This window comes from Chlamydotis macqueenii, chromosome 3 (genome assembly GCF_036417535.1).
Source record: "Chlamydotis macqueenii isolate bChlMac1 chromosome 3, bChlMac1.mat, whole genome shotgun sequence".
Classification (NCBI taxonomy): domain Eukaryota; kingdom Metazoa; phylum Chordata; class Aves; order Otidiformes; family Otididae; genus Chlamydotis; species Chlamydotis macqueenii.
Genome location: NC_141558.1, coordinates 80,946,912 through 80,972,636, shown reverse-complemented (window position 1 = coordinate 80,972,636; position 25,725 = coordinate 80,946,912). Strand labels below are relative to the sequence as shown.

The 25,725-nt window shown below is 40.4% G+C and overlaps 1 long non-coding RNA gene across 8 annotated transcripts in view; it reads left to right on the top strand.

The window, feature by feature from the left end:
• The window catches only part of LOC147601326 (uncharacterized), a 47,304-nt gene that overhangs the window by 14,250 nt on the left and 7,329 nt on the right, over positions 1–25,725 (top strand). For 7 of the 8 annotated variants that reach the window (XR_015258086.1, XR_015258091.1, XR_015258088.1 and 4 more), the window contains 3 exons: positions 7,050–7,212; positions 7,301–7,376; positions 17,640–17,721. This is a non-coding gene — a long non-coding RNA (uncharacterized LOC147601326). Of the gene's footprint in view, positions 1–7,049; positions 7,213–7,300; positions 7,377–17,639; positions 17,722–18,247; positions 18,278–25,725 lie in introns of those variants that run through there. The other variant, XR_015258087.1, reaches the window with a different exon arrangement.

The window sequence follows — 25,725 nt, the reverse complement described above, 5'->3', positions numbered from 1 at the left end:
GTAGGAAAAACATATAACATAGATTATGGAAGTTACTAATAAATTAGTCTATATCATTTTTCAGGTCTCAAAAACCCACATAAATTTAGGTTGCATGAAGGCCTCCTAAATGTATAAAGGGCTCTAAGTTATCTCAAGGTATATCTTATGTGCAGCTAAACTTGTGTTGCCTAGATTTGATGCAACAAAACCTTGGAGCGTGTGGTCAAAAGTTCATCACGAAGCCAAGGCTTCGGCTGTGTGTCCTCAGGTAACTGAGGTAATATTTATACACCTCTACAGAAAAATAACAGGTTTGTATAGAGAAATATGTAAATATTAGGTATTTTGGTTATTAATTATGTTTTTCCAACTGAAGTAATCTGTTATATTGTTAAATTCACTGTTGAAGGTATTCAGCAGACATTCCTGATCTATACTTGCAGGGTGCCCTCTTCCACGGTGTCTGAGGACTTAATATTTTTTAAAAGATCCTATGAAGCAGGAACACAGTGCTGTCCGCATTTAACGAGAAGAACCGAGAGTCTCAATGACACCCTGAGACTTAACTCTTCACCCCATGTGAGTGAGCACGCATGCTAACCTTGCTGCAGCGCCGCGTTCACTGTGCATTGCTGTGCCGTAGGCTGCCGGAGGGGTGCCTGGAGCCATCCTGGGGTCGCTGCACTGTGCCCTGCTGGGTGGTAGGTGAATTGCCCGTGGTTGTGTGGGAGCTTGAGGGGCACCAGGTTTTCTAATGCTTGTGGGGAAGCTTTGGCCCATCTATCTTCTCTCCTAAGATGCTGCATGGAGTGAACACAGAATTAATCTGGGCATCCACAGTACCTGGGGGAGAGTCTGCCATATCATGAAAGGCTTACAAAATTGGGTTTCATTCTGGCGTGCAGCAAGGTTGGGACAATGCAGGGCTTTGTGAGCTGCCTGCCCCCATGGGCTGAGAGGGGCAGGAGCGTCTGCTGTCCTGCCCCAGCTGCCAGTGGCTTTCCAGGGAGAGACACTCCTGTCGGTGCCACTGTTGTGCCCTCACCTTGCCCTGGGCTGGCTTCCTCAGGAAGGCAGCACCCGGCTGTCCGCAGCTGTCATGCCTGCCTCCTGAAACGAGGCCTCTCTCTTCTATCTCAACAGATCTTGGTTTAATTTGGGTGGTGAGTGTTTACAGGTTATACGCACTACTTAATAATGCTTCTGTGGCAACTGTTTTGTCCACCTATCATCATGATGTAAATATTTTCACCCAAAGATCCTTGGATACCTACTAATATGGTACACTTTCTCACGTGTTTGCTAATTGCTATTTATTTGCCAGAGAAACTTACTGAAATGATAATGTATAATTTTTCCACTCTACTTCTGTTTCACGGTAATGTTTAATCTGCTACTTGAAACAGCTTTTTCATTCTTTTCACTATAATAAATTGCTGAACTGAAAGAAATGGAACTAAGCTCCTTTAGCTTAAATTCGCTGAGCTTTTGTTTTGAGGTTTAATAGTGAATCTTGGCTTGTTTTTTATTTGTCCTGAAACCTTGCCCCTCCTGTCTCCCCCTTTTCATGCCAATAAAAGGTAACCAGAGACAGCTGGGGGCTCTCTTTCTTACCTCCCTTGAATGGGAGTGTCTTCTGAATGCCTCTTTCATGTACCTGCACAGACCCCGCTCTGCTAACCACTGCAGCCGAGGTTCTCAAAGGTTGAATGGGTTTTCATTGCCTGCATTTTTGGTCTGAAGCAGACTGAGAGAAATGAGTGTTAAGTAAACGTGGTGGCAGCCCTGCCAACGTCAGCATTCCAGCTCACAGCGTCGCTCCGGACTGGGACACCGCCGGCACAGGCTTCTGCACATCCAGCTGTTGGGGGGTTGTTTTACTTGTTAGCAGTTGAAAAGGAGAGGGATGTGAGGCAAAGCAAAGAGTGGCGAGTCTGGTTTTTATGAGGCTGTTTATTCTTTCTATAACAAGTGTGTGGTGCCTTATTGATGTTGAATGGGAATTTAATACAGTGATAAAGTAAAACTGTAAACTTACCAAATCTGTTTTCAGCTGCCTTTGTTCTGTACCTCTAAGCATCTGCAGAAAATGTGTTCAACAGCACTCAAACACTTCTGTGAAATAATGTGTGATCTTATTCAGCACCTTCTGCAACGAACTGGTCACTCTGCTGCAGCTGATTGAAGTCAATAGAAAATGAAGGTGTCTGTCTGTTTTTCCATACCAGGCCTTTTGCATGGGAAGTCAGTGTTTGCAGGCTTGTAAGTGAAAACAGAGTTTTATTTTCTGTTTTCTGTCATAAGCATTTTACAAATACTCTGATGTGGTTTAAAGATCAAAATTTAAGAAACCCAGGCACTTGATAATAGAGGCTTTTGGATTTGGTGTTTTATTAGGGCAAACTCTGAACATCCTAATGCTCAGCTTACACTGGAAGTTACACATGGAAGGACTGTGCATTCATAATGTGCTAATAACAAAGTCGGAGTATTGTCTGTTGCAGCAGGCAAAAGAACCTGAACTGCATGAATTAGTGCTTTGTTTCCACACACACCTAGGCATTGTGCAGACAGGAAAGTTTCCCCCTTCTTCCAAAATAACCCTATTCCTTTCCGCACGTAGGCACTCTTATATCAGTTCAAGACCTTCCCAAGTGAAGACAATTTTGTTCAGGAATGACAGTGTGGCTCAAGAAGTTATCTTGCTGTAAATGTAGCATAGGGTATGCGGATCCATCCACCTTATTTTCTTCCAGTTGCTCCCCTGTGAGCTAGAGAGTTTACTCCTGTCTCAGCTGCTGGTTCGAGATCTTTTGCCTGGTGGTACCATTCCCTTAGCTCTGCCATGTAGCTACTTGGACAATACTCCTCTTCCTCTTTCACTCACTGAGCTGGTGGCTGTAGCTGCATTGAGGGCATCTTGAGGCATGTCAGCATTGTCTAGTTAAGGTACCTAATGTGGATGTACTAATGATTGCTAGAGTAGTGCTGTGGTGGTGTTAGTGTTGACTTCTTAGACTAGTACGTGTGATGTTGGGAAGAAAATGATCAGTAAAAAGGCTTGTGACTAGGTCATAGGTGCAGATGTAACCGTAGAAATGGGAGCTGGGAAGAGTTACTAACATAATATATAGCATATGTTGTTCTGCAGCAGTCCTGTGCCACCCATCACCTATGGCAGACACTGCAGAACAGTCCTGCAGTGGAGATGGGCAGGAGGGCTGGCTGAGCAGAGAGCTGCAGACAGGCTGCATCAGCCTCACTAAAGCCAACCTGTGCAGCACCACTGCTTCTGGGACCCAGAGTCCAGCTGCGTGCTGGTGGGCTTCTGGATGCTCAAAAACATGAGCTAAAGTAACTCACCCTAATAACTTTCAACTATGAGTTCCCACAGCTTCTGAAGTCATGTTTGCAGAAATGAGTCCATAGAGCTGGTGGTCTTCAACTGTTGGTCTCAGAGGGAGATTTACATGTTGACTTAATAGGGACTACTGATGAAAAATGCTTCAACTTCTTGGAAACTGGATGGAAAGCATTTTCAGAAAGGTAGTTTTTCTGTATGCTCAGAACAAGGCCTGATGCACCTTAGATTTAAGGTAATGAGAGTCAAAGATTCGTGCTCTCTTTCCCCCCTTTTTTTTTTTATTGTTGCAAGTACTTGTTACCATGTCATTGAGATTTTTTGGTTTTTTTTTTACTCCTAATTGATGGTGCTGGTTATTTGAATAGTAATTATTTTCCGTTTTGTACGTAGTTTATTGAAATGAACTGCTATCGGTGCACCCTGATCAAAGCAAAGAGCATGAAATCCCACGTGTTGCACTTTTGAGAGCATCAACAATGAAGCTAACCTTTCACCCTTGACTTTCTTTTAACCCTAATTTTGAAAGACAGTAGCAAACAATTCAGCTAACTTCCTAAGTGAAAGAATATTCAAACTAGCTCGATTGTGATGCAATGTCGCTTTCAAGTGAATGGAAGATCTGAGAGTAATGCATACAAATACAGAGGCTGGGTAAGTTCATTACTTCGGAGTTTCTAGCGTGGCAATAGCAGTGAAATGGTTAAAAGGTTGGCTTTAAAGTGGTCATAGTTAGGCTTCAAAGTTAACACCCCACCCCACTGAGATGAATGGGAGCAGTTGACATTTCTAAGTGCTATTGTTTCAGTCTGGCTTGCTATAGCTTCTAAAATAAGACAACAGTACATCTGTTTACATTCTGCTTCCGCAAACCCAGATGGGCTCGAAACTTCATTGTTTTTTAAGTGGAAGCTTAGATTCTGGAGAATACAGCAATATCCACGGGGTATCTGTAAGAAGAAGAGCTGAAAGCCGCCTTAATCACAGACATCTCCTCCGTCCCTGTAAACTTCTATTGTCCCAGGACCAATCTGTAAACCACTGGGGAGAAAAATAAAGTCATGTATATTTGAAATAGTTTTTTACTTACTACATGACACACACATAGTAATAACTTCTCAACAAGTCTCTAGTGTGCAACTTTTCATAAATGGATGTGGGGTTTTGAACTTGTCTCTTAGTAAGAAGTGTGTGCTGTAGAAAAAGGTAAAGGTCCTGATCTTACAAAATGTGGTAGTTTCTCTTAACCTCTTCTAACAGATAAAACTTCTCCTGTCTCTAGAGAAGACAGAGTTTCGCCCAGGAGTCTTTGAGACCAGGTGTTACTTTCTGTGTTCACATGAGTAGAATCCTTTAATTTACCTCTGAGGGTGATATAAGAAGAAATAAGATCCTTGGGAGATATGTCTTGCATTTTTTCTGATACTTTTAATAGGGCAGCTACATTAACTGCAGTAGGATCTTAGGAGCTGGAATGGATTAATAAAAGTGCAAGTAGGGCCAGAATTTGTGGCAGATGGTCTCTATTACCCCATGCCTCAGTTCATGTAGGGAGTATGGAGTGTCCTCTCTGATTTTTGTTGAGGGATCTGCACAGTGGCAAACTGCCCTCAGTAGCAGCCAGAACCCTGTGAGAGCTTCTCTGATAAAGGCGGCCCATTAGATATGCTTAGGCTGTGGATTGAAACCAGCTGTGAATCTGTCGGAAAGATTTTTCTCATTGTGCTTTCATCAGGGTGGAAAGTTTGTGGCTCGTTCTGCATATATATGTATTTTGGGCTTCGTTGCTCTGACTTTGCAAGTCCTGAAGTCTGCCAGTGATAAGAGCTCTCATGCATACAGGCTCCTTTTGTACGCTGGCACCCAGAGGCCCTGCCTACCCTTCGCCTGTGGACAACACAGCTTATGCTTCGGAAGTGACATAGTGGGCGCTTCCAAATGGTGTCTCCCAGATTTCAACCCCTGGTGAATCGTATGGTGAAGGCAAGCATGCCATCTGTGCTTTGGGCTCGTGAAGCTTGTTTCCTGCCCAGCTTCAAGCAGCATTTTCATCCGAGTACGAAATAAAGCAGCTCTGAGCCTAGACAGGCCTCCAAGTTGTGTGACAACTGTGGGCAGTTCAAGAGCATAAGCTGACTCCTCTCTTGTCCTTTTCTTCAGTTCCTGTGCGAAGTGGGGCAGTGCAGCAGTCTGATCTGTATGAAGAAAATACATGAGAAAACCCAAAAGGAATATTTATTTTGAAAGTTTCTCTCATGAGTTTGTTTCATCTTTCTGTTCAAAGCTAGTGCTTTACAAGTGAAATAGTGTTAAATCATGCTGGAGGAAAGTAATTCCAATGTGACAGAACTCCCAACAATGTACAGGGGACCACTCAATACAGCTACAGAAGAAAGTGCAGATTATTTAATCAAACAGAAGGTTAGAGAACAGCATCAAATATGTGTTTGTTATTGTTGTTTCCACTTTCCATTTCCCTAGTCCATTTCTGACCGTGGATCTCTATAGGATTACGTAGACATGAGTTATGTCTTGTGCATCTCGTGGAAGAGAATAGATATCCTGTTAGACCTTTCAAATATATTCAGAGTGACTTCTGCAAGGCTACAATAGGTCAGTGGCAGAGTTTGGAAAATAAGTTAGATTTGTTGGCCAATTTTATATGTTAACTAGCAGACTGATCTGCTTCCCTGTATTACACCAGCATTGAGATAACTACATGTTCAGAAGCCTAAGCTTTGTATTCTCCCCTAACACAGAGAGTTTCCTGAATAGATCTAAAGAAAATACTACTATAGCTTCTCTACTACTTGTGGCCTAACCTGCTTTTTGCCTCATATTCAAAGCTGATTTTGATAACAGAATGATCTTTCAGGGAACATGAAAAAAATATTTAAATTTTTAAAATATTGTGCTATTTTATTTTTCTTTCAGAAAAGAAAACAGAGCTTTCTGATCTGAGACTATTCAGTTTTTACCAAATTCTGCACTTCGCTTTTGCGGTGTATTTTTTTAATCAATTTATAGTTTGCATGCCTACTGCTCCTACTCTCTTTGCTGGTCTGAGCTTACTTGCCAACTGCTATTTGCCACTAAGCAACAGAATCCTAGTTCTCTCTGAGCAGCTTGGTACGTTATGTCAGTCATTATCCCATAGAAGAGGATGAGGGATGCAGAGGGTCTCTCCTGTAGCTCTCATAAGAATGCAATAGGAAAAGAGTCCAGCAAATTGAAACTAAGTTTTTCAGTTAATGAATACTAAAAGTCAGAGTTTCTTCCCAAAATAACTCAAAAGTTTTACTTCTCATTGGAAATTCTTTAAAAAAAATTTTGAAAAAAAAATGGATACTTTACTTATTCATCCCAGTTTAGAAAAAAAAAAGTTGAATACTGAAGTATTCAATAGGATTAAATTCCTATCTTTTGATGTACAAGGGTTTTTTTTGTTTTTGTTTTCTTTTCTTCCTTCTTTCTTTCTTTCTCTCCTTCCTTTTTTTCCACCCTAAACAATGAAAATGATTTAATCTAACAGCTTTTACATTGTGGTCTGTGACCAGAGCTGGCTTGTAAAACTTTTTCTTTCAGTGATTCTATTGTTCAAGAACTGATGCTTCCTGTTACTTCTGGCTATGCGTTTTGATTTTGTGAACGAGTATGCTTAGACAAAAGAAGAAGAATACTAATGAAGCATATACCTTTTGTATAGCTTTACATTCTCATTAAATCAAAGATGACACCAGAACTGCAGAGGCAACAACTCCTCTGAAAGATGGAGTAAACTGAAAAAAGACAGAAATGGCATCAGTCAGTAACAGAAATCTGGGACTTCTTCACATCAGGCATTCCGTAAGGAAGAGGAAACAGCACAGGTAAAACACAACAATGGGAGTATTGCCTCTGATTTCACATATTATAACCTTGATGGCATAGTAACTGTGCTTTGGGTTGTTTTTCAAGGAATGGAAAGTCAATGGGGTTCTGGTTCATGGCAAGGACTAACAAACCAAGTAGCAATCAATTAAGATTTAAACAGGTAAGTGAGAGCTACATGATCTCAGCTGATGCATTGTACTGAGTTTTTTGTTTCCATATTGATTGTTGTGATTTTACTGTTCTAATGCTTAATTTTTGTGTAGTGTGAAGGCTGTTGTGTACGTGACTATATTCACTCTCTACTGGGATATAGGCCAAGGTTTTCAAAGTGATTGTTTATTTTGAACGCTTCCATTTTTCACGAGTCCAAAACTGAGAAATTTTAGAGAAGGTTGTCTTTAAAGGAGTGCAGAGCATACATCTTCTAAAGCTTAGTTTTGTTTGGAGTCTGTCAATATGGCATGGAAAAATGAAAGAAGAAAAAAAGGATGTAGTCAAAATCCTTGTTCACTCTTCATCATTTCAATGTCTGATCTTTGACTTGCTGAATTGAGGTGAGCAGATTTGGATACTGCTGTGCTGGAACCTGGAATGTGTAGCCTGCTGTGGTCCGGGCTAAAGGAAGCAAAGCTGTGCAGCATGACAGAACCCTGACTCTGCCCTTTTCTTCCGTAACCTCCTAACTGCTCTAGGGCTTTATCTAAGATTTAGATGTGGTCTTCTGCTAAGATGATGATGAGATCAGTGCTGACTGTACCATATAGGGAATGGGTGTAATAGCTACAGAATATATATTATAATGCATGTATAACCTATGTATTCCATCTCTCTGTCCATGGTGTGGGTGAATCTAGCCAATACAGGGGCAGCAAGAGGACAGGCTTTTTAAAAAGACAACATGAGCATGGGTGCTGTCAGGATGGTTGGCTGAGAGTTAACTTTCCACTCAAATTCTTTTTTGCTAATATTGAGTGTACCATTTGCGTTGCAGAAGAAAGTTTATTTAAAAGAAATACTGACGTTGAGTTAAAAAAAAAAAAGTCCTGGAAACATTTCTATAGGTTTTAGCTTTTTGAATACCTATTTTTAGGCCTAAATGTCAGCTGACATAGCTGCTTTAAAAATGCATTTTGGATTCAAGGAAAGAACATAATGAAGCGTAAGCTGTGGAGTCTTAATTGTTAAAAGTGCAACAATAGCTTAAAAACAGGCTGCAAAGCCTGCTCTCACAGCTGGAGGAAGGGATACTTTATTAATAGTTGCAAGAAACGGGTGGATAGGGCCTGAAAGAGGCAGCGGGAGATATAAAAAGAAGCCTTGTAACATTATCAGAACCCCTTACTGAACAATTTATGAAAGAGCCTGCATCACATAAGCATCAAGATAATACATGAGTGTCCTGGTTTTGTTTAGTGGGGGGGGGGGCTAAGGTGGTATATAACAAGATCTGACTGATAGGCCTCACCGAAAGTTAAGTTGCACCAGTGCTGCTGTGGTAGATCATTTGGTGGGCTGGAGATGAGCACACGTCAACAGCTTCTGGTTTCATGACTCAAAGTTTCTGACTGGTAAGCCACAGACGATGGTTGTGGTGACGAGAGAGGGCACTTGCTGAATAATCATCACACTTCAGTATTTTATAATCTGATAAGTCCCCCAAATGTCCTTGCAACTGATGGCCCAGCTGCTCTGCTATTATGATCTGGGACAAACAACTCTAAACACTCATTTCCTAGGAGAGATGGCAGGAAAATCCCTCTCTACAGAGATTTCACGTAACTGCAATTCTCTCAAATGAAATCCTCAATTTAAACACAACTGCATGTTTTCTGTGGCCAGCAGCTGACTGCATGGAAGATAAGGGAACTGCAAAATACCCCTCGTCACTCCAGCCCCAGCTGCAGGGCTCTGCTCTCCCAGACTGCCTGGGTGCCCAGCAGTGCAGTGTCCAACATTAGGCTGTGATGGGTTGTTTATGACAGATCCAAACTACTGTATTTTTCCAGTTATTCCTTAAAATAAGTCCTTAGGTAACTGCCAATAACCCCCAGAAGTTGGGAAAGCCTTGGGAGCAGAAGGGTTGCAGTGCTAGGGAAGTTTTGATTTAATTTGAAAGCATAGATCCATAAAATTGCTTTAGCGCAGACTCCCCGTCTCATGCCGTGCTGACTCTGTGTGAGATCTAACATTGTTCTCCACTCTTTCATCATGAGAGCTCTGGAGGGAGAGGAAATATAAGCAAAAATCTGAGCCTGATTTCTACTATCGTACAGATTTAATCCAAGTTGCCTGTGCCAATCATAATCCCTCCTTTCAGGTTTGTCCTTTCCGTGTGGGTCAATGGTAACTCAATGCCTGATGCATCAAATCCAGAAAGTTGCTGAGACTGTCAGTATCCCTGGCAGCATCACATGGTGCAGATGACACTTATTTTGGATGTGGCACATGGCAAATGTGTTCTCGGGGCCAGTCTTTACTGTGGGCATAGTGTCAGTGTGGCTTCCCTGCTTCTCTACTGCTCCCCTCTGTTGTAGGTGTGTTGCACTGATAGGAAGCATTATTTGTCTTCACCTTAGTTTTAACCATCTTAATGGATTTATTTGTTTGTCGTTTTGCTTTTCCTAAAAGGATGTTTTCCTTTTTCACTAGTGACGTGAGCCAACTTCACTGGAGTTGATGGGAATCTCTGGTCCTGCTACTCTGCAGTATTCTTCCTTGATTTATTTCTGTATGCTGTACAAAGGAGTTATACCCTTTGATAGCAAAGTTGTTGCAGCTTTTCCTGCAAAACATTTTTTTTTTTCTCCATCCTTATTGCCCTCTCTGGGTAGCACCAGTAATGGGAGCAGCAGGGCTGCCAGAAGAGCTGCTGTGTTGTTCAGATTTGCTTTGGTTGGTATAAGCAATTAGCTAGTTGGAAGACAAGCCTGCATTCATGTTGGTATTTCTGTGGTTATAAGTAAAGTAAAAATGTGAAGGTAGATGTTGCTTGTGACGCTGCTAAGGAGAATTGGGGTTGCTAAGATGGGAGAGGAATTACGTTTCCATGAGATGTTTGGGATTTTGTCTGCTGGATTCTTTTCCTATACTGTGTAAGAGAAATGTTTTTACATACTGTGTACAGTATGAGGTCCAGTCTGGTCATAAAATGAGGGTGATAGCAACTGCATTCATTAATAACTTCTGGGTTGAGAATCCGTTATGGTAGACTTTGTAGAACATGATCAGAAGGAAAGGCAAAGACAAAAGCTTTTTGTTGCAATCACTGATAAGATGTATACCCACGGTTTTCTTATCAAAGCTATGCTGGCATGTGACAGAAGGAGAGAGAACATCACTCCTCACCCTGTCCAAAGGAATATCTATTTATTATTTCTGTTGACACAGCCTGAAGTCTGATGGGATTGCCTCCCTCTGCTTTTGGTGAGAAAGGACTCCCTTTCTTTCATACATCCTACCCATGAATGCTAAATCATGGTTTGATTCCATGTTTCAGACGCTCCATAATGAAATATATCCATCAGAATTTCCAGTTTGGTTCCAGGGAAGCCTTTCTTACAGTTTTGTAAATGATAAAAAGTTGATGTTAGAAATGCTGCTAGCCATCCATGTGATCCACAGAAAATATCGCTTACGTTAAAGGAAATAATTAAACCTCCTTGTTGTTTTTACTCAGTTTAGGTTTAAAGTGTGTTGAGCATCCTAGCTATACCAGAACATGTTAATTGCTGCTGTACATTATTACTGTTATATTCCAGAAGAAACACATCCTTTCAGGACCTACTCCTTATTTATTAGATTAGGAAAAAAAAAAAAAAAGACATCACGAGGCTGAAACTGTAGCCCATCTGTTGCAAGACTTCTTGCTGCTGTAGGAGAGGCACCATGATGCTGTGCCTCTTGAAACAGCAGGACTATTGCTTCCAGTGACTAATGCACGTTCCCACTGTGCGGGGGCCCGCACCCTAATTTTTTGAGGTAGGAAACTCAGAAAGTAAGGTTATTTTTCTGCCTTTCCTTTACTGGCTTTTTTACTACTTTTAGGCGTCAGTTGCCTTCGTGGGTCTTTTTTATGATTATAGTTACTAAAAAATGCAACTGATTTGAGTTCCTCACCTAAATAACTTGACTAAGAACCTATGATACTTGCTGTTCTCCCTCTTCTTCAAAGCTAGACTACAATTAATGAAAACTTGCAAGCAGTTTGTTTAATACACTATTATTTTTTCTGGGATTTTTTTCTTCTCCCTCTCAGCGTAGCAACCTGTGCAGTTTCCTTGTACTTTGTTCCTTTAAACATTATTCAGAGTAAAAAATAATTTTGCTCCTTACTTGGGCTTTGAACCCTTTGAAATGAAATTGAATGAGTTTGCCTATACTCAGCTGGTTAGGATCTTAAGAGCTTCTACTGTTTTTCTGTGTAGGAAATGCTGACTAAAATAGATCTGATCTTTTGTCTAATCCTCTAGATCAGCAGGTTAATTTGTCATTTTTGATATACAGCAGTATTACAAAGTTGTAAGGTATCACTGCAGTCTACATTTCAATAGTAAAAAAAAAGTAACTGCACTGGGTTTAGACAGTCTGTACCTCATAGGGATTCGTATGAAATATATATGAAGTTAAAGTCTATGAGTGCATCTAGGCTATTGACTTTTCTCAATTCTAAAGAAGTGGAGAAGATGGAAAAATATAAAGTACCAATTATTCCATCACTGTCTCCAAAACCAGGACTAAATATGATGACATAAATGCAAATATATATATATGACTATATACACATATATAGTAAAATATATTATATATATTCTATATATACATATATATTCTGTATATGTGTATATATAGAATTCTGTACATGTTCTCTATCAGCTCTGGCCTCAGTTCATTAAGTTACTAATATGCATGCTTTATACTACATATCTATACATGTGATAAATATGTGATAAATAAAAAAGACACAGGCAAACATGCCTCACAGAATTTGTGGTCCGAATGACAAGATCTATCCCATATGACTGCCTACAGTGTGGTAATTTAAGTTCATGCCTCTGCTGTCCTAGTAAGTGGTAGCTGCTCTAGAAAGCCCTCTAAGCTTTCCATAACCAGATGTGCCACTAGTAATCTTTTAAAAATGTGATGTCACTGGAGCTGCAGCTGGTTAAAGGGCTACGCAGGGCAAAAAGTGGTATTAGTGGCTAATAAAAGCTAATTCTTTTGCAAGCAAAATTAGCTCGCTTCACTAGCTTGTTATGACTTGAAGTGTCTGGCCATTCAGCTATGCATCTGGCTCATTTGTTGCTCTCAAAGAGATTGCACCCTGACTGATAGATGTACTGGACTGGAAAAAAGTAGCTCAAATGATTAAGAACAAGAGGACTTCAGTTTGTGCGACTTTAGGACAGTAGCAATCCATGCAAACAGCCTTAATAAGTAAAAGATATGAACCCAACAGAGAATGTGTGTGATATAGATCCTGGCTTAGGGCAATAATTTTCTTTAGATAACTGGTTCCTAATGCAGAACTTTGTTGCCCACAGATGCTACCTCCCACTCAGGTTATATGCTACTACCTAAAAGACACAAATGTCCACTAACTGGTTGCAGCAACTCAAAATAATCTCTAAAAGCCTAATTTCCAGCAAGTCCCTGATCTTCTTGAGATGCTCTGAAGTGATTTAAGCTGCACGAGAATAGCCTAAACTTGGTGGATGTGTATTTATTTTTACTCACTGGTGTTGGGGGGTAAATGCCACATCAGAGTGTTTTCATTATCAAGTTCCTGTTCCTGCACAATGCAGCTGTACCATTTCTAAACTCCTTCATCAAAGAGGACCATTTCCTTTTTTTCTTAATCTCAGATCAGTTTAGCAAGAGCAGTTGTCCCTGACTTCCTTAAGCATGCCCTGCATAAAAGCTTTTTTAAAGTTTTCCCTGCATCCTTTCTTTCCTTAGCACATACTTAGAAATATGTGTGTATACATATAAAAGCACACACACGTACATGCCTGTGCATATTTTAATCAGTTTCTGCTTCAGTCCTGCAGTCTTGCGCATGGTCAGACTGGCAAAGGACTCATGGAAAAGATTAGTGCCAGAAAGCAGAAAAGCAAACGCTTCCTTGTGTACTTCAGGTACTTCCAAATGGTCTATTCTAATGCCTTCTATATTTATGAGATGGTTCAAATTTCTGAACTCTGTGATAATACCGTGCAGACAAAGGTCAAGACTGATTACTTTTTCACTGTGGTATTGTTTTTGCAGGTGATTTGAGACTCAGTGTTAATGCAGGTCATCAAAAGCAAGAGGTTGGTGATGTTGCCTTTTGTGCAATTAAACACTTGAATGTTGTTATTGGATTGAGAGTTTATAGAAACCACATGGAAATACTGGGGTTTGTTGTTAAGTAAATTCTGGGTCCCAAACTTTTTTTTTTCATTATCAAACAGTATTTAAGTTAAAAGGAGACCTTGGACTAATGAATTGAGTGAGTTTGGCTTCTACAGCATGCCTGTGACGCTGCTTTCTTTGCACCACAGAACCCTGTGAAGTGCCCCCACCCACCAGCATTTTGTTAGAGGCTGGAACATGAAATGGAAATCTCCCAGGAGAAGACCTATAGGTCCAACTCATCACCCCAAAAATTACAAAGAAGAGAATTACTAACTTAGGTAGAAATACGATGCTTGAAATTGGGCTTTTGCATCTGTATTGTTTTGTTCCTTGTGAAATTTATTTGGATTAGCCATGGTTGGGTACAGCCTGGATGCCCAGCACTGCGAGGGGCTGAGAGATAGTGAGAAACAGTAGTATAAATGCTCTTTGCTTACTGAGGATCTCAGGAAACCATGCAAGATGAAACTCACAGAATTTTCATTTCACCCTAAAAAGAGATTTTCTCACATAGTAAAAAAAAGTAAAGGCTCTTTGATCCAGTGGTAGGCATAAAGGTATACAAAAGTATTGTGTAGAGAGGAGTCTAACTTATAGTGTTTAGTAAATGATGACTTTGCACAGTGAAAAGAGAGATCTTGTAACAACCAGGATGGTAGAGAGGAGGCTTGGAGCTAACATTGAACCTACAACAAAGCTAGCCGACCAGGAAAGCATTTGCGGAGATAAGTTGCTTGCCAGAGTACAAGAGATATTGGTGCTGAAGAGACTCCCTCTGTTTTGATGCTGCCGCAGTTAGAATGGCAGAAATACATCAGTGCTGCTGACCATGCTCAGGCTGCAGGTGACAGCCACTTCTCTGAATCTCAAGTACAGAAGGATTAATACCATGTGTTACCAGCAAAGACTGGTAGAAAACTTCTAAAGATATCTTGACCTCACTGAAAAGCTAGAACAGTCCGTTTCTTGCTGGATCAGACAGTTTCTCTGTAAGGAAGTGAAATAGTACTGACGTAACTTAGGGCATGACGTTCTCCTGCTCCCATTAGCTTTTGCCATTGCCCTTCCTCTCAATTTGTGTCCCCTAGTAGAATAAATCTCAATTTTGAGTTTGATACAGGGATAGTATCCTTTTCATCTTTTTCTTATTATGGGCTATGCCGTGGCCAGTGTTTTAACTTTCCCTTTCCCTTTGCTTGCTTAAGAAATTCAGGTCTGTATGAATATTCTTCATTGTGTTCTGCTGTTATCACTGTGCCTGCGTGGTTTCAGTTTTTCTTGGTTCCCCTTTATCAAAGGCAAAAGCACTACTCAAACCTTTTTTGCTTCTACAATCTCCCCAGTTTCTCCTGCTGTAACTCTACATCTGAAATTTCTTTCCCTGCTTTTCTGTCTGTAGCCTGTGAAGCTGGCAAAAAGTAATTTTTTGTTATTTTTGTGCAAAATTACATGCAAAAAATAACGCCATGCTACAGCAGCAGCCAGCAATGGTGTAGTTGCCCCAGTGCTAAGCTGATAATGCAGACAGCTCTGAAGCATTTTTACTTTTGTGCTTTGAACTCCTTCTCAGAGCTGGTTTCCTAATTTGTCTCGTTAGCACTGATTTGCTGATTTGCTCTGGGAGCAATTGCTCTGTTGGTAAGAGTTCCAGCAACTAGATCTCCATTTTTCCCCAGCATAGGCAAAGCAGCAGTGATGACTGCCTCTCCCTGGCTTTTCCTTGGCAATCTTCCCAGAAAGATGTGTACTTAATTGTAATTTGCTCTCCGTGGTCAGAAGCAATATCTCAGCTTTTAGTGTCTCAACAGCGTCTCTGTATTTAACTCTGTGCGTGTCTAAGGCCTCACCTGCTGATTCTATTAAAATTAAGTTGAATATATGCAGCAGAAATTATTGTGTTTATTGTATATACAGTTAATTCCTCTTTCATTGCTGTGTCATCTGCTTGTTGTGACTGCAAAACAAACTGAACACTCCCTCCCCACTTTCTTTTGGAAAAATAATACTACTTTCTGGGGAGAGTTCACCCTCCTTCCCTGTTAAGAATCCCAATGCCTGTGTATCTAGTATATCATCCTAAAGCTGTCACTGAGTTTTAGGCAGAGAAGCAATTGTCTGTCAAAGTGCTTCTAAAGAAACCACGAAACGAGCAGGCTGTAAATCCAGGAGCGGCACAAGAGAGGGAATATGAGACCTGCAATATGTAATACGAGTCTTTTCGTCTAACCTCCCCTATTTCCACCCTGGTGCTAAATATACTGCTGATGTCCTTGTGAGAAAACAAATGCACTGAGTTTGGACATCAGTGTTTTTGGAAGGGCGATGGGCACTGTTGGTTTAGGGTGAGTTTAATTGCTGTAAATTTTGTGGACGATACATTGAAAAGAGAGAGGCTAAATTCTTGTAACTGCATTTGTGACTATGGTGGTGAAGTTTTTGGCAAATACCAGATCATTTTAATCAAATGTTTAATTTTAAATCAAACCTTTCAATTTAAAAATACATTTTTAATATAAATAAAATGGACAATTTTCAATCCAGGTACGTACCATGCTCTCCAGGAACTGCTGTTCTGGATTAAGAAAAGTAAAATTTATATATGAAGTGCCTTAATAACTGTTGTAAGGTAAGAAGGCTGTTTCAAAATGTTTAATTTGCCTGCCACATTTGCATCAGATAAATCAGAAGTACTTTGCTAGCCACTGTTGTGTTGTATTTTATGTAGGAGTTAGATAACCATCCCTATGTGTCCTGGAATGAGCCTTTCCCTACTATTGGTCAGGTGGTAGCTTATTTCTTCTTACATCCAGCCTCAGGGAATGTAAGGAAAAGTGATATTGTTAAAAAAGGAAATAGCTACAGATTAATTTGAAATTAAATTAAAAACTCAACTGAAATATATTTTTTTTTGTGCATAAAAATAATATGTCAAGTTTGAAATGTAATTATTCATCTTTTCCAGATTTCACATCTTTCACCCATCACCATCTTTCCTGTCCATTTTGATAATCACACTTGGTCATCCCCAAAATGAATTTTTTGGGAAATGTGTGATTTGCCTCTTTATACTCTTGGCACTGTTGATGCAGAACAAAAAGCACATCCAGTGCTGTAAATGGCACCTCTTCAGGACTTTGCAGCTTCTTCTGAAATATGCTGCATTAATAACAGCAACTCTTGTTTTGAACTTCTATATGTAACTCCACTTTGTTTTATAATAGCTAACTAGGAATAGTTTCTTAAAAATATTGATATAATTTTGCAGAAATCTTTTCTAGATCCTCTTCGAATCTCCTTCTGTTGCCCTTCAATTAATAGTCCAAGTCTCTTTTTATAGCTTTTACCTCAGAATTTCTATTTAATTGTTAAATGAAGTGTTTAATGGGTTTCAAAGTATTACATATTGGATACAAGTTGCTTATGAAATCAGGTAGGTTTTGTTAATGTGTTTTATTTCAATGTGTTTTGTATAAACAGTAAGCTTCACTGAATAATTATGAGTGTCTAACAGATGAGTAATACTTTTTATAGGGTTTTTCTTTTTTTAATAGACTTAACGTGTTGCCCCAGTGCATGTGGATTCCTAACATCTGAATTTGATGCAAATCGTAGGGATAAGGACAGATGTCCTTACACGTCAGACACGTCATGGCTTGCGCACCGGAGCACTCACATCAAGTCGTGCCTCGCCGTGCCCCATTCTCTCCAGGGGCACAGTCTTAAGTGGCCATGGGAGGACCATGGCATCAGCTTGCCAGGATGCATCCCTCTCCCTGGCCTCTGTGGGGGACAGTCACCCCTCTTCAGGGATCCCCACCCCGAGAGTGTCACCTCTAAGGGGATTACAGAGCTGTGTACTGTCTGCCTGGTGGGTTGGGATCCCACCTTGAGTGAGGAGGCAATGCTGCCCCGGAGATGCATGAGAGCAGCATTGCTGTGGTGCAAATTAGGGGGAGTCTTTTGTGTGTGAGAACAGATAGGTTCTATCAAATTTGGGAAGTACTGCTTTTTGCTGATTTTTATATTCTAGGCCCTGCAGCAAGCTTACCGCTGGCTGACTCCAGAGTCACCTCGTGATTCTGCTGTGCAGTTTCTCCGTCTACAAATCAAGGGTAAGGATCAAAGTATCTTGAGATAGTGGGATGAAAAGAACCATGGTTATTATGATTATACTGCTTGCTGTTAATATCAGAAGGGGAGATACTGTGTTCTTACATTCGGAAGGAATCAGATGCTGTGCAACTAGTGGAATTGTAACAATAGCATGAGGAATGCTGGTAAAATACCAGCATGACATGGCTTGAGTTAGAAATATTGTATTTTTTGCCACATGTTAGGAACCACTAACCCCGGTGGCTACTGTAACTGATTAAGAATTGTATGGGAATCTGTTTTCAATATCTGTGATTTAAAAATATCTTGGAATGTAACGCTGGAAAAGAAAAGACATTTCCTGAAATCTGCCTCAATGCTGTTCTGTCACTGTCTAATTTCTAGTTTTCTTCTGTTTGGTTTTTTTTTCTTTTTAATTATTATTTTAAACACTGTTTCTTCATTTTCCCAAAGAACTGGCATTTATCAGAGATCACAAACTGAAAACCAGCTGTGTAGTTATACATGCTCTCTTTTTTTTTTCAGGGTGAATGTAAGCATTTCAGGAAGAGGAATCTATTTCTCTTCCTGGTTTCTATAAGACAAAGTAGGAAGGAAACTTGAAATGTTTTCTGTATGCTTTTGTCATGTCTATTGATTATTTGTTTTTCTTAAAAATTTAACTATGACAGCTGAAAAGATCTGATAAAAAAAATTGTTAGGTTTTTTACAGTATCTATGGTCTCTAATTAAACTGTAATAAGCACTTAAACTCAGCCTGATTGACCTGGAATGGAGGCTTTAAAGTTCCAGCATTTTGTAATAAGGAAATGAAAACTGTAGAGCTACAAGTATAATTATGGCCACTTCATAAACAACTGCGACAGCTTTAACTCACTGATAGTATCATCTCTGCCCTGTGGACTTGAAAGCTCAGTGAGAAGACTTTCCCATGCCACAGAGAGAACAGGATATCAACAGTTCTGAGTCCAATTTCTAGCTCTGACACAGACTTCTTCTGTGGCTTAGAACAAATTATTTCTTCCTTATATGTTTTAGCTTACTCACCAGCTATATAAAACCTCTGAGATGTAAGTGCTTGCAAAATGCTTTAAAACAGTGAGGTGAAAGTTTAAAGATTCCTTAAAAAAAGGTTTCTGTGAGGCCTCAGTCTGCTTCTGCAGTCGTCAGTGAAAGTTTTCTCACACTTAAATGGTCAGACTTAGGCTTAGATTAAGTTCTGTTAAAATCCCAGCTATAAAGAGCTTTGTAAATGCGAAGTATTGTTGTCAGCAATTGTTTTCACTTAAATTAGTGACTTTATCTAAGGATTCATATTAACAAGATTTATAGTCTCCCTGTCATTTCATTCAGATTAGAACTTGATTCTTTTGAGCTGTACTAGGAAGTATTCAGGCAAGTAATTTAGTTGACCCGATTCTTCTCCTTCTATCCACCTGAAAACATACCTTCCATCATCCTCAAAGCCATATCAAAAAAGCAGCTCATGCCTGAAATCGGTCAATGGCTCAATGTCCAAGTGGAGATCAGTGCCGAGTGGTGTTCCTCAGGAGTTGGTATGGGAACTGGTGCAGATTAACATCTTTCTCAATGACATGGAGAGTGGGATTCAGTGCACCCTCAGCAAATTCACCGATGACACCAAGCTATGTGGTGCAGTCAACACACCTGAGGGACAGGATGCCATCCAGAGGGACCTTGACAGGCTGGAGAGGTGGGCCTATGCAAACCTCATGAAGTTCAACCAGGCCAAGTGCAAGGTCCTGCACATGGATTGATGCAGTCTCAGGCACAAATACAGGCTGGGCGGAGAATGGATTGAGAGCAGCCCTGAGGAAAAGGATTTGGGTGTACTAGTGGATAGAAAGCTCAATATGAGCTGACAATGTGTGCCTGCAGCCCAGAAAGCCAACCGCATCCTGGGCTGCATCAAGAGGAGTGTGGCCAGCAGGTCAAGGGAGGTGATTCTTCTACTCTGCCCTGGTGAGACCCCACCTAGAGTACTGCATTCGGCTCTGGAGCCCCCAAGACAAGAAGGACATGGACCTGTTGGAACAAGTCCAGAGGAGGGCCACAGAGATGATCAGAGGGCTGGAGCTCCTTTCCCTGTGAGGACAGGCTGAGAGAGTTGGGGCTGTTCAGCCTGGAGAAGAGAAGGTTCTGGGGAGACCTTATAGCAGCCTTCCAGTACCTAAAGGGGCCTACAGGAAAGCTGGAGAGGGACTTTTGACAGGAGCATGTAGTGATAGAACAAGGAGTAATGGCTTTAAACTGATGGAGGGTAGATTTAGATTAGATAGAAGGAAGACATTCTTTACTGTGAGGGTGGTGAGGCACTGGAACAGGTTGCCCAATAGAGGCTGTGGATGCCCCATCCCTGGAAGTGTTGAAGGCCAGGTTTAATGGGGCTTTGAGCAACCTGGTCTGGTGGAAGGTGTCCCTGCCTAGGGCAGGGGAGTTGGAACTAGATGATCTTTAAGGTTCCTTCCAACACAAGCCATTATATGATTCTGTGAAATGTTACTGTATTTAACTGGTTTGATCTGGAGGTGGCAAGGTCCATTGTCCCTGAACCTCAAAAAGCATTGAAGCATGGGCCCGAGCAAGCTCACTGGAGTTCAACAACAACAAAAAAACCCCACAACAATATTCCCTTTGTTTAATAAGGGATTCTGGCCTTAAAACCCTCGCTGCCTTTAAATGTGATAGAGAAGTAGGAGCAAGTGCTGTTCAGATACCAGACCATAGGCTATAAGTGACTCATTAGGAGAAGAGGATTGGCTAGCCCAGTTCGAGAACACTAAGCTTCCCAGCAAGGTGTCCTGGTTACTAAGCAAGGAACAGCATGGTGTACTAGCACCCTTGTCTGCTGCTGAAATTGATACTGCCAGGTTGTCCCAGGACTTAGCAGGTTCAGTATCTACATATGTGTCTATGGACCAGTGGTGATCTGATTATCTCCTCCTGCTAATTGATCCTGAATCTCCCATACATCTGTTGGCTTTGTAAGGTGTGTAGTAGGTACCTTAATGCTTTGGAAGGCTTGAGTGGGTAGCTTGTATGGCCACATATGAGACAGTTTGCTACAGCTATGCAGATAGTTTCTTCGCCAGTGCCTTCCTCAAGGTCACTGTGCTCAACGTTTGTGGGTTTTTTTGTTTTTTTTTTTTTTTTTTTTGTTTGTTTGTTTGTTTTTTGTTGAACTCCAGTGAGCTTGCTAGGGCCCATGCTTCAATGCTGCTTCAATGCTTTGGTAGTGTCTGAAACAGATAGGACCGGATGATAACGTTCATCAGCAGTAGCTCAAGAGCATGAGATCTGCTGCCCTGCTAGCTGCCCTAATGGCCATGCAAACATGTTCTGCAACAGTGATTTCAAAGTGGCATCCCTCTAGACTGCACGTTAGTGGGAACAGTTCCACCAGAGAGCAGGCCTGTCTGTCTGCTTCTGTCAAAGACTGCAGTTACAGGTTCCAGATAGCAAACTAGATATGTGGCATCCTACAGCAAGCCAGCGGAAGATGCAAATCTAAATGCAAAAGTAGGAATTCCAGCAAGGCAGAACTTTTCTCAATGTCTGATTGAATCTAGTGGCTCTTCAATCTGGAAGCAGTGCTACCAAATGGTTTGTACACAGTAGTAATGCTTAGCAGCAAATTATTGAGTAGACAGATGGAGACACAACAAATTCTTACAGTCTCAAGAAAACTTTCAAGTGTAGTATTCCGATTTAGGGAATTTTGTCCTCAGTGTCAGGAAAACAATTCCCCTAGATGGACTTGGTTGTTTAAAAGCTCTGTGATTTTAATAAGATTATTTTAGACATCAGAACTTTAAAAATTGAAATGATGTAAGGTGTGGGAATAAATATGTATGCAGAGTTCGATCTTTGTGGCTTTACAGAATTACTCAGACTTCCTTTATTTTTAAAAGGAACCACATCTTCCATGTCCTGAAAGCGACAGTTCTATAGTGAAAAGAAGAACTTGGTAATCCTCATCTTGATGATAGGGGTCAGTGAGATGCAGAAATGAGCATTCCTTGAACACACTGATCCAGATGCACACGCAGGGGTTAAAGGGTACTCAGCTCAGAGGAAATGGTGTAGTGGCCAAAAGCTATCTGGCAAACAAGGTCAGCTTGGAGGCTATTGTGAGTTTTCTACTCAGTGGCCGTAACACGCCTACTCTAAAACAACTTATTTAATTGTCACTGCAAGCGATGAATGCCCAGATGAAGCAGTTTTTTTTTTTTTTATAATTAGAATTGGCTGAGTTACTTTTCATGGTTGGAACTGAACTAGTGAAATGGTCAGAAATATTTGAATGTTCTTGGCACGTTAGGTACTGTGCAACTACTAACAACATGTAAATGATTACATGGTAACTAGAAAGATGTGTGCCAGGTTAGTAGTGTGAGAATGCCTTGGCAAATTAGATTAATAACTGCATGGGAGACACTCTGTTACAACTCCCGTTAGTCACATGAGCATGTTTGATGGGAATGAGACATGCCCAGAAGCTTGAGCAAACACAGTCTGAAGCAAGTGCTCATTCTGTTGATAGAAAAGACTCCCAGAGTCATACCATTGTGATCCATCTTTCCGTGTGCGTTCATACATCCTGTTGTCTGATCCATGAAGCTGCAGTGACCAGTTGGGGCACTTGCAGTCAGTTTTCAAAGACACTTGGAGCAAACAGGTGTTTAGTAGAATTGCCAGAAATTACCAGATACTTGCTGCTTTTGATTTAATGATGATTTTGTGAAAATCCAAGCCAGGGCTAGGTCCACCAAAGAGCATCTGTGTTCTAAAGCACCTAATGGAATTTATTCAGAAAAGATCTACTGCACTGCGCTGAGGACTGTACCTGGGCACCTTGTGAGGGAATGCACAAAACTCTGCACATACTGAGGAAGAAACTTCTAGCAGGTAGGAATTGTTTGGAAGAAAGATAAGACTTAGCTTGCTTCATCTTTCTCTGCATTCAGGATGCAGTTCAGCCTCCTGCCTTCTAGAGTCCTCAGCCATGAACTGTTGTTGAGTGACACAGCTTGGTGCTGCATGGCTAATATAATCTTCTATAGTTTCTCAATGTATAAACAGCTCCCCAGAACTCTGTAGCCAATTTTAAGCACTTCTTCAGGTCCTAAAAGTGTCTCCTTTTCAGCAGCTTTTCAAAGTGCTAATTCACAGCCCACTGCTCCTTTTCTCACATTGTCTTTACTCCCTCTAAAATAAATCTCTCTTTCCCTGACCCTGCTTAACAGTCTTGTAGTGGTTATAGAGACACCAGCCTCCCAAATCAGTGGGATTAACACTGATACTGATCTACTATTTAATTTCTTTGCTGATTAGAGTTAGTCCAACTGTTGTCTCAAGGATCAGTGTCATTCTTTTTGCAGCACTGATATTCTTCAGCTCTACAAACTCTTGTGTTTTCTAGCCTGATGAAAGGTCCACATAATCAGCTAGTGTAACCACTTATACAACAGAATCCATGGAAATATACATCATGAGAAGGGAAAACTTTAGTCTTGTTTATGGTCATTTATGGTCATGTGCTGAAGTACTGTAACTGGTTTTAGATATCTTGTTAAAAGATGTTGGCTAAATCCTGGGCTGTGTAAGAAAAGTGATGGTAGGCTTGCAAAATAAGATCTATAGTATGATGTTAAGTTGAAAGAATTAATCACGTTAATTCCAGGAAGTTTAAAGTGACCTCTTATTGTCCACAATAGAAAGGAAATTAAAAAGAGATGATATTTGATTATTCTTACTAGTTAACAATAAAGAAATAATAATTAAAAAATGGTTCTAAGCATTGTGAGGGGAAAATTAGGGTTATATATCAGGGAAAGTTTACAAACATAAGGATTTATAGTCAAAGAAACCAGCTATCAAATGAAGCTTTGGAATCAGCACCACTGAAGATATTCAGGGCTCAGCTATCAAAAAAGGATAAAGAAATCAGCCCAGCCACAATGTAGGCATAATCCATCAGAGTTCCCTGCCAGATTTCTACCACAAATAGTGTATGATTTGGTTGTAATGGGAAAAAAAAAAAAAAAAGCACTTTGGCTTGCTAGATCTTTCACTGATATAATCTTAAAAGCACAAATTCTTCTATCTTTAAAAAAAAATTAATTGCTAGGAACTTTTTAACAATTTTATTTATTGTAACTGGAGCATGTAGGCTTTGCTTAGAATATTGTTACATTTCTTGAAATAGAAAAAAAAAATCTATTTAGAATAAAAAAAAATAGCTCTTAGAATGAAAAATTGTTTCATGACATCTTTCATAGCAATTTTCTGGACATTGTCAGATCACTCAGCCAGAAGAAGGACCCTCAGGAAGATATTTGGTTTTTGCATGCTTAATTAGAGGTATGAAGGATGGTAAGACTGGAGGGTTAGCATGGTTTTAATGGTATGGTGAGCTTCTTACCTCTATCTCACAACTTCAAGCACAGACCAAGCGGGATATTTCTCATTCATTACTTCTGAGTTACTGTTCAGATGGATGATAATGACCTAGTTCTAGTGGGTAGGTAGGTAACACTCATACAGTACAGTGTTCAAGACTGAATTGAGCTGTCAGGCTAAGACGACAGGTCATCAAGAACTGGGGTTCAGATTTTTAAGGGTATCTAGGGCTTTAACATTCAAGTAGTGTTGCTTATTGCAGTTTTTAGGAGTTTGAAAGCACTTACCTTGACCTGAAGTAGGGGGAGTTAAGGTACTTAAGCTCTTTACAGAAAGCTAAGTATACGTTTATCTGGAACCCTGAACACCTTTACAATTACAGCCTAGCACCCTCAACAAATTTTCCATGCAACTCTGATTCACCACTTTTCAATGCAGCCTTCGCAACCGTCTGATTTCCCCGTTGTTTATACCAGCACATACTGCAAAAGAGAAGATGGATGACAGTTCGTTAGCTTTCAAGTACACTGCTGTAAGCATAGTCTTCTTTCATAGCAGTGTCTTCCAAAGCATCAGTCATATCAGAGATAGCAGATTAGCACAGAGATGAAGCAGATACACAGTTTTAAAGAGCCTGTTTCAGAAATAGAATTAGCCTTAAATAACAAATTAATTCTCAGATGAATTGAGTGAGTACTGATTTTCTGCAGAAATGTAACACATCAAATTTAATATTTGCAAACACAGTACCATCCATACGTTTCATTCCCTAATTTACAGTGTAAAAATTAGTGCTAGTTTCTAAGAAATGCTGTAAAGTAGATCAAGGCTAATTCTCTGCAAAACTAAGTCTGCCACGTTGTTGCTCTGCCTTATGAAAATATGTCACATGATGGAAAGGAAGTATGAATATCTGCTATCTGATATATACAATTGAAAAGGGAAAACACAGAGTGAAATCATCAAGCCACATTAGCCAAAGTGAACAGATAAGAAAGGGTAGAACACTGGAATTGTAAACAATCAAGCAGAGATTACACATCTAGGTGAAATGGTGCATGCTTTTTAGATGTGAAAATGAAAATGTCGATAGAAAATTAAAAAAATCTAGCACTGTTTATCACAGAAAATATTCAAATGCTGTATAGATGGGGCAATAATTATTATGTGTATTAAAAATGCTATGTTGTGTTTCACTTGAAACTAGTTTGCAAATGGCACAACTTATAAGCAAGGAAACTAACTGGACTTCGATGGGGCTTATGTTTGTATGTGCATCCTATGCCTTCACACACAGCTTCTTGCCACAACTCTGATGGTGTCACATCTCTTGCTGCTGCCCCACCGGGCTGGCCTGGCAACCAGCATGCTCTTCTCAACCACCACAGGAAACAGGTTGTGCATGTGCTGCTCATCGCCTCTATCTTCCCTTCTGAACGTCTCTGTGAAACCACATGTGCTCGAGTTTGTAAATATAGACATCAGATAAAGTGCCAGAAAGCCTCACCATCAGAAGATCTTGCCTTGAATGTGACAGACTCTCTATTTTCCTCATTCCTCCCCCCTCCACCACCGAGAGA